A 16,088-nucleotide genomic window follows, 5' to 3' on the forward strand; every position below is an offset into this window, starting at 1 on the left:
TCCCACTCGCCCCCTCCCTCCCCGACCCTCCCGCTCGCCCCCTCCCTCCCCGACCCTCCCGCTCGCCCCCTCCTTCCCCGACCCTCCCGCTCGCCCCCTCCCTCCCCGACCCTCCCGCTCGCCCCCTCCCTCCCCGACCCTCCCGCTCGCCCCCTCCCTCCCCGACCCTCCCGCTCGCCCCCTCCCTCCCCGACCCTCCCGCTCGCCCCCTCCCTCCCCGACCCTCCCGCTCGCCCCCTCCCTCCCCGACCCTCCCGCTCGCCCCCTCCCTCCCCGACCCTCCCCCTCGCCCCCTCCCTCCCCGACCCTCTCCCTCGCCCCCCTCCCTCCCCGACCCCTCCCGCTCGCCCCCTCCCTCCCCGACCCTCCCGCTCGCCCCCCTCCCCGACCCTCCCGCTCGCCCCCTCCCTCCCCGACCCTCCCGCTCGCCCCCTCCCTCCCCGACCCTCCCGCTCGCCCCCTCCCTCCCCGACGCTTCCGCTCGCCCGCTCCCACCCCGACCCTCCCGCTCGCCCGCTCCCTCCCCGACCCTCCCGCTCGTCCCCTCCCTCCCCGACCCTCCCACTCGCCGCCCCCTCCCCAACCCTCCCACTCGTCGCTCCCTCTCCGACCCTCCCACTCCCTCCCCAAGCCTCCCACTCGCCGCTCCCTCCCCGACCCTCCCACTCCCTCCCCGACCCTCCCACTCGCCCCCTCCCTCCCGGATCCTCCCACTCGCCGCTCCCTCCACGACCCTCCCACTCGCCGCTCCTTCCCAGACCCTCCCGCTCCCTCCCGGACCCTCCCACACCCTCCCCGACCCTCCCACTCACCGCTCCCTCCCCGACCCTCCCACTCGCTGCTCCCTCCCCGACCCTCCCACCCTGACCCTCCCACTCACCGTCCCCTCCCCGACCCTCCCTCACCGACCCTCCCACTCGCCGCTCCCTCCCCGACCCTCCCACTCGCCGCTCCCTACCCGACCCTCCCACTTGCCGCTCCCTCCCCGACCCTCCCACTCGCCGCTCACTCCCCGACCCTCCCACTCGCCGCTCCCTCCCCGACCCTCCCACTCGCCGCTCCCTCCCCGATCCTCCCACTCCCTCACCGACCCTCCCACTCCTTCCCCGACCCTCCCACTCCCTCCCCGACCCTCCCACTCCCTCCCCGACTCTCCCACTCGCCACTCCCTCCCCGACCCACCACTCGCCGCTCCCTCCCCAACCCTCCCACTCACCGCTCCCTCCCCGACCCTCCCACTCCCTCCCCGACCCTCCCTCTCCCTCCCCGACCCTCCCACTCGCCGCTCCCTCCCCGACCCTCCCGCTCCCTCCCCGACCCTCCCATTCGCCGCTCCCTCCCCGACCCTCCCACTCCCTCCCGGACCCTCCCGCTCCCTCCCTGACCCTCCCACTCGCCACTCCCTCCCCGACCCTCCCACTCCTTCCTAGACCCTCCCACTCCCTCCCGGACCCTCCCACTCCCTCCCCGACCCTCCCACTCGCTGCTCCCTCCCCGACCCTCCCACTCGCCGCTCCCTCCCCGACCCTCCCACTCCCTCCCCGACCCTCCCACTCCCTCCCCGACCCTCCCACTCGCCGCTCCCTCCCCGACCCTCCCACTCCCTCCCCGACGCTCCCACTCGCCGCTCCCTCCCCGACCCTCACACTCCCTCCCCGACCCTCCCACTCGCTGCTCCCTCCCGGACTCTCCCGCTCCCTCTCCGACTCTCCCACTTGCCGCTCCCTCCCTGACCCTCCCGCTCCCTCCCTGACCCTCCCACTTGCCGCTCCCTCCCCGACCCTCCCACTCGCGCTTCCCTCCCCGACCCTCCCACTCGCGCTTCCCTCCCCGACCCTCCCACTCGCCGCTCCCTCCCCGACACTCCCACTCGCCGCTCCCTCCCCGACCCTCCCACTCACCGCTCCCTCCTCGACCCTCCCACTCACCACTCCCTCCCCGACCCTCCCACTCGAGTTAGGAAACAGGCAACAGGCGTTTGGATGATTTTAAGTCTATGAGGATGGGAGAACAAAAACTGGCCAGGAGAACATTTGAATATTCAAGTCTGGAACTAATAGACACATGGGTTTCAGCAGCAGTGATATTATGAGGTGGATATGACAGCACCAAAGGTGTGAACAATCTGGTTCACTCTCAGACAGTTGCCAGGGAGGGTGATGGAATCCATGGCTAGGCAATGGAGTTTGTGGCAGTGACCAATGAAGATGGCTTCCCAATATTCAGTCCCTGAGCAGATGATCAAGAGAAAGGCATATTGGCCCCAAGGTTTTCTAAAAAGATATGACAATCCTGCTTCTGACCTCCCTTCCTACCCTGCAAGCATTTGGGTGAAAAGAAAAATCAGGCTTTCCACTCCTGCCCGGCTGCCCATGCCAAAAGTTTCATGGTGTGGGCAGCATATTATCAAGGTCAATTGATTTGATCACAAGCCTAATTGACCCTTGATTATTCACTTAAATACACTGGGTGGGCTGCTGATTTCCGCACTTGTGGTGGTGAGCTCGGGGGCATGCGGGATGGCGGTGGGATGGGTGTGCGCCCTATTTTACGTGCCCACCCCCACCATGAGAATCACGGCTGCGAGCGGCACATGAAGTTCAGCCCTAGGACTGGGCTAGCAATTTTAACAAATCTGAACTAGTAATTTAGACTGAGACTTCAGTACAGTATTGAGGGGTGCTGTATTGTTGATGGCGTTCTTTTGGAAGAGATGTTAAACGAAAGTTCCATCTACCTGTTCAGCTGTAAATAAAAGACCCCCTGGCAGTAATTGAAGAGATACAAGAGTTCTAATGGAAGGTTAACCACTTGGAAAGTTAACTGTTTCTTCCTCCACAGGTGCTGCCACATCTGCTGAGCATTTCTGGCATTTTCTGTTTTGATTTTGGATTTCCAGCATTTGCAGTTTTTTTTTGTGTGTTCTAATGATATTCTCTTGATGTTCTGACTAACATTTATACTTCAGTCAACACTTCCAGATGAGGTTATTTGGCCATTAATTTCAATGCTGTTTGTGGTACCTTGCTTTGTATAAAACTTGTTGCATTTGCTTACATAACAACTATGACTACATTTTAAAAGTGTAAGTGCAAGTGCTTTCCCTCCCTCCCTCTCTCCTACCCTCCCCTCCTTCCTCCCTTCCTTCTGTTCATCTGTCTGTCCGTCCCCTGTATCTTATTCAGGGCACGTAAGTTGGTGTAGTATAACATCCTGAGACAAATCCCACGGATTTCTAAACATGTTGTACAAATTGCAAGAAAAGTAAAGCAGACTTGTTTTTATGTAGTATCTTACAATAGACTTAGAAATGTGCAAAAGTTATCAGTTCAACTCAGTCAACACTTATGCCTTGAGCACTGTAATTTTGCATAAAATGACATAGCAACAGGGAAAGTGCTGGTTTGTGTGTAATGACAAATATCTTACCCTGAATATTATATTAAAATTATTTATTCTATGGAATTGAAGAAATACAAAATGCTAATATGCAGTTTGTGTAATTACTTGATTATGTGATTGATATAGTTCATAACTGTAGGTTAATAATCTCTAAATTACAGTGTTTTGACTTTTGAAAATTTAAAAAAAATTTGTTCATGGGATGCAGGCATCGCTGGCTAGGCCGGCATTTATTGCCCATTCCTAATTGCCCTTGTTCAGAGGGTTTTTAAAAGTCAACCACATTGCTGTGGGTCCGGAGTCACAGGTAAGCACGGCAGATTTCCTTCCCTAAAGCACATTAGTAAACCAGGTGGGTTTTTATGACAATCAGCAATAGTTTAATGGTCACCATTAGTCTTTTAATACCAGATTTTTATCAAACTCAGATTTCACCATCTACCATGGTGGGATTTGAACACTGGTCCCCAGTTTATCACCTTGGGTCTCTGGAACACCAGTCTAATGACAAACTACCACTATGCTGCCACCTGCCCACTTTGATAAGACATCATTAAATCTGTTGACCATTTTTGTCAAGTGAGCCAAACTTTGGCTTATCTCAATATGATTTGTACCAGATCGCGGAAGAATTTTAAATATTGTGGAGCAATATATTTTCTTACACACTATAGTTGTTAAATAACCAAGAAAAAGTTCATTATGAGATTAAATAGTGAGAAAAAATATATTTGGCTCTTAATTATGATGTTAATGATAATCAACTTCTTCTAAATAACAATACATTTTGCTCTCCTTTGGTGAGGTTTTCCAAGTAATTAACATTATTAACAGTGCAAGTATGTGAATTTCTATCATAACTGAACCAGGACGCTTTAACACTCTATAGATTTTGGCCTGTATTTGTCATTTTGATAAGCAAACACTATAATTTATGCACTCAAAAAAGTCAAGTAACAAGTCAGTTACTTGTTGAGTGAAGTCAATAGTGCTGGATATTTAGAAATCATCAAAACTAATCCTTAAATCTTGTGCTCAGAAAATGGAGCCAGCCCCATAAATTTAAATATTCATTTACCTTATGGCTATTTTTAATCTCACTGCAACAGGAGCACCCTGATAAATAGTACCATATAAATGCATGAGACATGCCTCAGCAAAGCAGCTAACAAACTCTATGGATCACTGGATTTTAATTTCTTCTCCTCCTCACAACTATAGCAGTAAAATGTTATTTCTTGGATTGGTTACATCTCAGCAATAATTCTGAGTACTTTTTAAATTAGGGTCCAATTCGACTGTGTAAAAAATCCATATATTCACACTGGCAGTGAATTTACAGCTTCATTTGGAGCCTCAAAACCAAATAAAAAATACATAAAACATTGTCCCTCAAAACAACACAATGCATAGCTGAACCAATAACCTCAATATGCCAACATGTTTAAATAAAATGATACAAACCTTTCCCTCTATGAAAATAAAAAAAAACTCTTCATATCAACACTGTTAGGTTCGTGGATAAGTTTTACAAGATCTCCCTCAAAACCAAAAAAGCTTGCACTAAAATCAACCAGCCAACTGCTGGTGTTTTATAAACTGACAATCAGTATTTCAACCCATGTGCCAGCATTTCACAAGAAAAAGATACTTTTTAAAACCGAGATTGGAGGTTGTTAACTAATTAGATTAGAACAAGGGCAATGTCGTTGACTGTTAACGAATCAGACGAACCACTTATTCTAAACAGGTTCACTCCTCCGTTAAAGTAGCAGGAAGATATATAAATATGTTTAAATGTTCACTATTATCACCAGCCAGAGCAGAGTATGTGAAATGTGTAGCAAGTTGATCTGAAAGAGGAAAAGACAGGTCAATAGTTGGGTGTTACAAGCAAGGATATTGACTCACCCTTGTCTCACTAGAAGAAAAATAAAAATATTTTGTTTAAAGTAGTCGAACCAGCATATAATCAATTCAGCAATTTAGACTGCCATGGCCTATGGGACTAGGATATTTGAGATAGTGAGCTAGTTTTGTCTTGTGAATGTGGAATGAACTGCCATCTGGATTATTGGAGGCCAAAATTGCAAAAGGTTTCAATTCACAAATTATGTTGCTGCCAGACCTGCTGAGTATTTCCAGCATTTTTTGTTTTTATTTCAGATTTCCAGCACCTGCAGTGCTTCACTCTTGTGTTGACATGATGTATGTTGGACCAGAATCACGAGGGAAAGTTGGATTGAAGTCCCTACAGCTATTTTTTATTTTTGTATTTAAAGGATATCCTTCGAGGAAAAATGATTTTTGAAAATGACAGCATGAAGCAAAATGTCTGAAAATGCATCAAAGTGTCAAAAATCAAAATGTTCTGGATAGTGCACCATACTGCAACTTCTCCCATGATGGTAAATCTCAGTGCTTTTTCCCTTTAATAATTTCTGAACCCATTATTGCTGCACATTGCACTTTTATGTATCAAGGTTTTTGTTCCCTAGATGGAATACTAGGCATAACCTGCAGTGTATATTCATGGTCGTTTTTAAACTGCCAGCATTTTAGAGGCCACATCAGCCTATTTTCGAAGTTATGGGCCAGCTGTTGCTAGTTTTCTAAGTTGGCATATAAACGAAACTAGTTTTGTTGCTCCCTTTGCCAGCATACTGGCTTGTAACTCAGGTTAATTAACTTACAGTCGTCATATTCATCACTTTGGTACAGTAGTTGAGTCTGTCTCTAAGAGGGATTCCACTCACCCACATGGGTATTTTTGATACAAAATTTTCTTATGATTCTCTTCTCATATTACTTTTTTGTTATTGGTTGCAAAATTACTAATCTCACGCATATTGTAGCGCATAATTACTAATCTTGTTGCTGTAAACTAAAACCAAAAATATAAAATTGTGGCGCAAAGAATGAGCCATTTGTTTCTGTATTCACACCATGGAAACCACATGCATTTCACAGCTTGCGTGATGCCATATCATATAATCAATTAGAATCCTCCCATTATTGAAAACTATATACTGTAAATCTGAAAAGGTTGAATTTTATTAGTGCCAAAGAGTTAACCAGATTGGAGAGACGGTAGGCAAGGTAGGCAAACAAGCCTCAAAGTCCCGAGTGAATTGTAGCTCGCCAAGTGCACATTGCTTATGTTCAGTTATGGTTTCATGATGTCGTGAAACCGATTCTTGGTCTTCCCGTCATATTGCCTAATCACGCCCGCCATGATGCCTGACACCAGCGGGCATGGAAAATTCTGCTCATACTAGGAGGATTTCCTCAGGCTAGTTACTTAGAAAATCACAGAATAGTGAGAAATATCAAACATGCTAACCCACCCACTGCCCTTCCATGTCCAATACTCTGGTATTCTCACTAAAGCTGAATGAAAATAAAGTGAATAGTATGGCACCTGCTACCTGAAAACACAATCCACATATAGAGTACACGTACTACTCTGCCCACAATTCATACCCAGAAGCAGTATCGGCTGAAATTCTGGGTGAACACCAGTGTCAGGTGTATTTTTATTTTACCATTAATAACATTCTGGCTTTAAGATTTCACATACTAAGTTTATACCAGTAGTGGGACAAGGGCCCAGGACATGATCTTTGCATTAATCTCAGCTCAAATCTTCAACAAGACTGGCTTGATGGGCAGAATCTTTCAGTAGCAGCGAGGTTGTAGGCAGTGAGACAGGAGTACATGGCACTTCTGCTTGTAGGTGGGATGGCTGGCCGTGCGCAATCATGGGGTGGCCAGCCAATTAGTTAGTCATGCGTGAGGAGCCAAACATCAGTCTGGCCATCATTCTGGTGGTGTTGACACTTTTCACCCCATGGAAAACATACTGCTGCCACAATGCTTCAGAACAGACAACGAGCTGCCCCATGGTTCAGCAACGCCTCCCTGCAGGTTCTCCTTCAGGCCATCCGGGAATGGTGGGAGGTCTTGTTTCCCAGCGACAGTAGCAGGAGGCCTTCCTGCCTGACCAAGGCAGCCTGAACGGAAGTCACAGTGGAGGTTAGCAGCTGTGAAGTCCACAACAGAATTTGGGTCCAGAGCAAGAAGAGGATGAATGATCTCTTGCACTTTCCAAGGGTAAGTGGCACTGAGTAGTTACTGCAAAGTGGCACTCATAAGGGCATCAAGCAATGTAAATGTGTGAATGGAGAGGGAACCCATTGCAGGTCTCAACATCAGGTATGAACATAAGAACTAGGAGAAGGGGAGGGCCATTTGGTCCCTCGAGCCTGCTCCGCCATTCAATAAGATCATGGCTGATCTGATTGTGGCCTCAACTCCACATTCCTACTTATCCCTGATAACCTTTGACTCCCTTGTTAGTCAAGAATCTATCTTTCTCTGCCTTTGACATATTCAATGACCTGCCTCCACCGCTCCCTGACAAAGAAAGTTCCAAAGATTCACAGCCCTCTGAGAGAAAAAATTTCTTCTCATCTCTGTCTTAAATGGGAGACCCCTTACTTTTAAACTGTGTCCCCTAGTTCTAGTCTCTTCCACAAGGGGAAACATCCACATCCACCCTGTCAAGACCCCTCTGGATCTTATATGTTTCAATAAAATCACCTCGCAATCTTCTAAACTCCAAAGAATACAGGCCCAGCATGTCCAACCTTTCCATGTAAGGTAACTCACCCATCCCAGTTATCAGTCGAGTGAACCTTCCCTGAATTGCTTCTAAAGCATTTATATCCTTTCTTAAATCAGAAAACCAAAACTGTACCCAGTACTCCAGAAATGGCCTCACCAACTGGAGCCGATCATCCCTACTTTTATATTCCATTCCCCTTGCAATAAATGACAACATTCCAATTGCCTTCCTAATGGAACATGTGGACTGAATATGTGGGAACCACTTCATGCTCTGAAAATTGCACCAGTTGCAGGACAGCGTGTGTCTGGACACTTTCCAGGGAGAGCACAGGAGCTGTCATTGCCTGCATGCTCATAAAGTGGTTATGCACCCATTCAAATGACGCTCAATCCTTCTGCCTGCCTGCAGGGCAAAAGAGCTCATAACCTGAGGGAGAGCTCCAAGATGGGTGGAGGTGTCCCTAACCTAAGATTCTTGACCCCTGCTGGAAAGGAGGCTTTAGAACAGGCTGGGGAGGAACATGGATGACCGTGCACAGACGGAGAGGGAAGAATTTCAGGACATTTGAATGAAGATGCTTCTTGGCTGGTGTTAACAACTGGACATACAGGAGTGATGCCTGAAACACTGAAGGAGAAAGGGATTTTGCATAATTGTGAGCTAATTCTGTGTTGTCCACTGCAGGTCTTAGCAGCTAAAGTAAAAGAAAGAGGCAGTATTGCCCGAGCTGTACCCCCATCTCCACCTTTGAGGATGATGGATGGAACCCTCAGAGGATGCACTATCACATCATTCCCCTGCACCCTCCACCAGCGCAGAGACATTCACCTCAGTGGATATGCGTTCTAGATTAGGTTCAGTGTCACAATCTGGTGAGCACCTCATAGGCACATTCCCGCAGCTGATGGAGGATGTGACAGTCGAGGTCCCTTACAGTCAGAGGACTGCTGGAGACGAGGCTCATGCTGAAGCCTATGATGATGATGTGCCTTGTAGAGACCTGATGGAGATGCAGATGCAGGCTGGGGAACATCTGGTAGAGATGCCAGAGGTCATGCGCAGCATTGAGCGAAAAATGGAGGAGCCCAATTTCTGAGTTCTGTCGCGGCTCTGGCATGCGAGTGTTTGGCTTCCTCCATGGAAAGGTTAGCGTCTGCAATGGAGAGCCAGGTTCAGCGTGGCTGCCGCATATGTGCTCAGACCTGCATTCCGTCGCTCTGGCTATGGGCTCTATACAGCAGTGGCTAGGTGAGAAAGGGATGAGACACCTCGATCTCCCTCCAGGTGCCCCTTCTCCTCCTGGAGTCAGGGAGGTGCCACTGTGCAGTAACAGGGAGAATATGAGCCAGGAAGCCACCCTGGGGTGTCGCCTCAGGGTGCCCCAAGGGTGTGCTGCCGCTCCTCCTCTCCTCTGCCAGTACCCCCATCACCTCCAGCAGGTGAGGCTGAGGAGGGTGCATCTGCACGTGTGCAGGAGACCCTCAGCAGATTAGAGCCCTCTAGGCCTTAGGCAACTCGAGGACAGTCACCAAGGTCATCTCAGGCAAGAGGGCATAGCAGTCAGCAGGCTGCCTCCACCTCAGCTGCAGATGACAGGGTCATTCAAAGGGGTGGCGTTGGGAAATATAAGCTGAAAAAATTCTAATGGCACAAAGGATGGCTTGGGCTTCTCTTCATTATATAGATGTAACTCTCGTGTAAATATATATTTTGGATCACTTCATTCGTGATGTTGAATGGTCATTAGGTTGGGAGTTGTAACAACTGATAAGCGCATTTAAGAGTGTGGCACTTTATGGATGGGTGATGTGGGCCTATGGAAACACGATTTATTGTGTGGCCTTGGAAGTAGTGGCATTTCTGAATATTGTGACAAGTGCAGATTTATATCTTGGGCAAGCTTTGTAAGGTCAGGAATTTGGAACCTGGCTGACAAGCCAGCTTGTGGTACTCACCCAATTATCATCCTCAGAAGATGTTGTCTAAACAGCGTCTGTAGCTGAGGCATTCCATATATTGCAGATGAATGCATGGAATCCATAGCAAGGCATTACCAGCATTTGGAGTTTGTGTCACTGGGTCATGTGCAAATCATGAGTGTATGTTTTTTTTATTCGTTCACAGGATGTCAGCTTCACTGGCTGGGCCAGCATTTATTGCCCTTGAGATGGTGGTGGTGAGCTGCTTTCTTGAACAGCTGCAGTCCATGTGGTGCAGGTGAGGTGGTGGTGTAGTGGTATTGTTATTGGACTGGTAATCCAGAGACCCAGGGTAATGATCTGGGTTTGAATCCCACCATGGCAGATGGTGAAATTTGAATTCAATAAACATTTGGAACTAAAAGGCTAATGATAGCCATGAAACCAAAGCTGTTTGTCATAAAAGCCCATCTGGTTTACTAATTCCCCTTTAAGGAAGGAAATCTGCTGACTTACTTGATCTGGCCTAGTCTACATGTGACTCCAAATCCACAGCACAGCAATGTGGTTGATTGATTCTTAAATGCTCTCTGAACAAGTGCAATTAGGGATGGGCAACAGTGCTGGTGATGCCCACATCCCATGAATGAATCATTAAAAAAAAATTACACCCACAGTGCTGTTAGGAAGGGAGTTCCAGGATTTTGACCCAGCGACTAAAGGAACGGTGATATATTTCCAAGCCAGGATGGTGAGTGACTTGGAGGGGAACTGGTGGTGTTCCTATTTATCTGCTGCCTTTGTCCTTCTAGGTGGTAGTGGTCGTGGGTTTGGAAGGTGCTGTCTAAGGAGCCTTGGTGAATTCCTGCAGTGCATCTTGTAGGTGGGACACACTGTTGCTACTATGCATCGGAGGAGGTGGTGGTGGAGAGAGTGAATGTTTGTGGATGGGGTGCCAATCAAGTGGGCTGCTTTGCCCTGGATGAATGTTGTGGGAGCTGCATTCATCCAGGCAAGTGGAGAGTATTCCATCACGCTCCTAACTTATGCCTTATAGATGGCTTTGGGGAGTCAGGAGGTGAGTTACTTGCCACAGGATTCCTAGCCTCTGACCTGCTCTTGTAGCCACAGTATTTATATAGCTAGTCCAGTTCAGTTTCTAGTCAATGGTAACCCCCAGGATGTTGATAGTGGGGGATTCAGTGATGGTAATGCCATTGAACGTCAAGGGATGATGGTTAGATTTTCTCTTGTTGGAGATAATAATTGCCTGGCACTTATGTCACGTGCGTGTTACTTGCCACTTGTCAGCCCAAGCCTGGATATTGTCCAGGTTTTGTTGCATTTAGACATGGACTGCTTCAGTATCTGAGGAGTCGCGAATGGTGCTGAACATTGTGGAGTCATCAGCGAGCATCCCCACTTCTGACCTTATGATGGAGGGAAGGTCATTGATGAAGCAGCTGAAGATGGTTGGGCCGAGGACACTACCCTGAGGAACTCCATGAGTGATGTTCTGGAGTTGAGATGACTGACCTCCAACAACCACAACCATCTTACTTTGTGCTAGGTATGACTCCAACCAGCGGAGAGTTTTCCCCGTGATTTCCATTGACTCCAGTTTTGCTAGGGCTCCTTGATGCCACACTCGGTCAAATGCGGCCTTGATGTCAAGGGTAGTCATTCTCACCTCACCTCAAGAGTTCAGCTCTTTTGTCCATGTTTGAACCAAGGTTATAATGAGGTCAGGAGCTGAGTGGCTCTGGCGGAACCCAAACTGGGCATCAGTGAGCAGGTTAATGATGAGCAAGTGCCGCTTGATAGCACTGTTGATGACCCCTTCCATTACTTTATTGATGATTGAGACTAGACTGATTGGGCAGTAATTGGCCTGGTTGGATTTGTCCTGCTTTTTGTGTACAGGATATACCTGGGCAATTTTTCGCATAGCTGGGTAGGTGCCAGTGTTGTAGCTGTACTGGAGCAGCTTGGCTAGGGTCACGGCAAGTTCTGGAACACAAGTCTTCAGCACTATTGCCAGAACATTGTCAGCGCCCACAACCTTTGCACTATTCAGTGCATTCAGCCATTTCTTGATATCACATGGAGTGAATCGAACTGGCTGAAGACTGGCACCTATGATGCTGGGGACCTCTGGAGGAGGCCGAGATGGATCAACCACTCGGCACTTCTGGCTGAAGATTGTAGCAAGTGCTTCAGCCTTATCTTTTGCACTGCTGTGCTGGGCTCCTCCATCATTGAGGATGGGGATATTTGTGGAGCCTCCTCCTCCGGTGAATTGTTGAATTGTCCACCATCATTCACGACTGGATGTGGTAAGACTGCAGAGCTTAGATTGAATCCGATGGTTGTGGGATCACTTAGCTCTGTCTACCACTTGCTGCTTATGCTGTTTGGCACACAAGTAGTCCTGTGTTATATCTTCACCAGGTTGACCCCTCATTTTTAGGTGTGCCTGGTGCTGCTCCTGGAATGCCCTCCTGCACTCTTCATTGAACCAGGGTTGATCCCCTGGTTTGATGGTAATGGTAGAGTGGGGGATATGCCGGGACATGAGGTTACAGATTGTGCTCGAGTACATTTCTGCTGTTGCTCATGGCCCACAGTGCCTCATGGATGGTGTCAGCATCATGGCGGGCGTGAGCAGACAATATGGCAAGAAGGCCAAAAATCGGACATATGTTGGAACCACAAGCACTGTCTACAGACCTTAGCAATTGCCTGCTCCATCTGTCAATGACAGGCTGCGTTTCCCACCGCTGCACGTCAGGAACTTCACTGTAATACATCTGCGTATCATTGTAAACCCAGCTCACCGGAGTCATCCCCCTGTGCTGGATCATCCAAGCAGGTCGGTGTGCACAACAGCATTTATATGGCATGTACCTGGTGAGCTGCACTTGGAGGGGAACCTAGAGGTGAGTGTACAGTAACGTTGCCCAGCGCTCGTGGGAGCCGTCTGTTGGACCTTATGATTGAGTCGCTGCGCATTCAGGTGAGGGCACAGGCAAGTCGCTTTTTCCTGGCTGGCTGATAGTGTGTGCCGGGGTAGGGGCTGCCTTGTGGTTGAGATGAGTTGTGGTGGGGGCGAGGGCTGCACTATGGGTTGATGGTAGTGCACAAGCACGTATGAGGCAGAGGGGCGGGGGAGGGAACCGGCAAAGCATTTGATAAACTCTGTATAAAGTGATCATTGCTCTGCAGCTGGGACAGCTCAGACACAGCCACATTGACATGCATGGAGCCGGGCCTCTAGCTTACCTGCCCACTCAAGCAATGCAGAGGCATGAAATTGCCACCTAATGCTCCAGAGCTTTTCATCCCTAGGGCACAGACTGCAAACTAATGAGCGTTTTAGTGGACTGCAGAACAACTGGATGACTGCGCACGTTGTACAATCTCCTTGCGAAAGCTGGCCTTGGAGCAGTCACTGGTGGAGGTGCTCACAGCCCCTTGCCAAGTCATCATTCTGCTTTGACCAGTCTCCCCCATGGCTCAAGCTAACAGTGCAGCCTTTCAGTGCGGGTTAGGAGAATGCCTGTGCCTGAGCTGAGAATACAGAATGCAGTCCAGTGGATGAAGCTGCCGCCAATCAGTCAGGTGGAGTGGGGCGGAGGTGTGTAGGGTCTCGGGCAGCCATGCAGTGCACTAAATTCTGACCATCCAAGTGGTAGTCAGCACTCTCTGGGATGCGTTAAGGGGTCTTCAGACTTAACCAAGAGAGCTACTCACACATCTTTCTCTTTCACCCTGAAGGAGGAGAACATCAGGAGCATGGAGTTTGGTGACCTAGCCGTATGCCTACGGCTTACAGAGAGCGGAGATGATGGAGAAGAGAGCGACGGAGGTGCCTGGCTGGGCATAGGCAGGAGCAGCACCCTCAGGAAGAAGGGGCAGCTGAAGAGCCACAGTGAGCCGTCGCTGGTTGGCACCTAGCGAGACCCAAGGCCTATAGACGGTGCTTATCATTCCTGAAGATGACCGAGAGCCAGTGCCACCGCAGACTGCACATGTCCAGGGAACTGCTCGGTCACATCTGCCACCTGCTGCAGGATTTGGCGCCACGGGGACATGGAGGGCATCCACTGCCAGTGGCTGTGGAAGTGACCGCAGTGTTCAATTGTTACACCAGTGGCTCCTTTCAGGGCTGCACAGGTAACCTCTGTGGGATATTAAAAGCCTCCATGCACAAATGCATCCATGAGGTTACCGACACCATCTTTGCAAAGACACCTAACTTTGTGCATTTTGCCCAAGACCAGGAAAGCCAGGAAGCAAGAGCACTGGGATTTGCCCAGATCTCTGGTTTCCCACAGACTCAGGGTGCCGTCGGCTGCATTCACGTGGTGCTCAGATCTCCATGGCAACAAGCAGTCAATTATGTCAACTGTAAGGGCTTCCACTCGCTGAATGTGCAGCTGGTGTGCGACCACCACAAACACATCCTGCAGGTTTGCACACAGTTCCTAGGGAGTGTCCACAACTCCTACATTCTCAGTCGCTCACAGATCCCTGACATCTTCCAGGGTCCACAGAGGCTGCAGGGTTGTCTCCTCGGGGACAAGGGCTAACCACAGAGGACGTGGCTGATGACACCCATGCGGTGGCCTCAGACTGCAGCAGAGCGAAGGTGTAACGAGGCTCATGCTGCAACTCGCACCTTGGCGGAGCAGACCATCGGGATGCTGAAAATGAGGTTCCGGTGCTGGACCGGTCTGGTGGAGCCCTGCAATACAGTCCACAGAGGGTGACACACATCATTGTCGCCTGCTGCGCCCTTTACAACCTGGCCCTGAAATGGCGGGAGGAGCTGGCTGAGGAGGAGATGGAGGAACTGCACATCTCCTCCGATGAGGAGGACATCGACGGGGATGAGGGTGAGAAGGTCCTCGAAGGCGAGGGTGATGCGATGAAGCCATCGCACTGGACAGCCATAGCTGCTGAATTCGTGGAGGATGATGACAACATTTAGTGAGCAGACACCAACTCTGTGAACGTTTGACTCCTGTCTGGCCGATGGCAGTGCATGCACCCTCTGTGATAAGGCTCCTGTCATGGAGACTCAGCGGATGCCCATAGTCCCTGCATTCAGGAGGATGATGATGACATGCAGTGGGGACACTCCATGGATCCTCATAGAACTAATGAGTGTCTGACTCCTGTCTGGCTGATGGCTCCTCATTTCGCTCTGTGAACAGGGTCATATCAAGGAGATGCAGTGGGGAAACTTTAACTTCTCTGATCCTATGGCATCCTTCGTGAGCTGAGCCCTTCAGGGCTACACTGTCACCGGACACAGACGCTGATAAGATGGGGGAGCAGCCGCACCTCAAAGGTGCTGGGAGCACACAGGGAGAATGACGGAACTCTGTGCCGCCAGCCCAGGACATTCTGGCAGCAATGATCATCCCCATCATGGTGCAGGCATGACTGATGTGACCAGTGACAGTGAAGGCACACTAGCAGTGTGCTGGGAAGGTTGCACAAAGCATGGGAAGAGGCCCTGGACTGAGACACCTGCCTTTATCTTGTGCAGGGACCAAGGTTTCACGTCTGAATGTCATGAACACTGCTCATCAGAACAAGGAGCCATAGGTAAGGAGAGATTCTTGGGAGTTTATTAACAGTGAACATTATGTACAAGTGATTAACACCCATGCCCAGGCTACGCAATTGTATCTTCTTAACCTTCTTACCCCCGCCACTACGTCTTGGTGCTCCCTGGACATCCACAGTGGAGGTGGAGGCAGCTTGATGACTGCCATGCCCTGTCTATGATGACCTTGATGGACGTCCGCTGGAGGGCCAAGAACTGGAGGGATCTGGGCTGCTATCATGGTCCTGCTGTGTGGCAGTGGCATCCTGCTTGGCCTATGGAGCTTGATTTGCTGGGGTCACAGGAAGAGGAGATTTGGATAGGCCGGACACTCCGAGAGTCACCTGGGTGAATGGCCCCGGGGTGTACACCTGCTGATCCTCCTCCCTAAGGTGCTGACTCCATGAGAAGAGGAAGATGGAGTGAAATAGAGCTGCCCCGCATCCTTCTCATGTTGACACTGAGTGTTGGAAGCCAACTATGGCGCCAGTAATGGAGTTCAGCTGCGCAGCAATACAGG

Source organism: Cetorhinus maximus, chromosome 19, assembly GCF_964194155.1.
Source record: "Cetorhinus maximus chromosome 19, sCetMax3.hap1.1, whole genome shotgun sequence".
In the NCBI taxonomy this organism is placed as follows: Eukaryota; Metazoa; Chordata; class Chondrichthyes; order Lamniformes; family Cetorhinidae; genus Cetorhinus; species Cetorhinus maximus.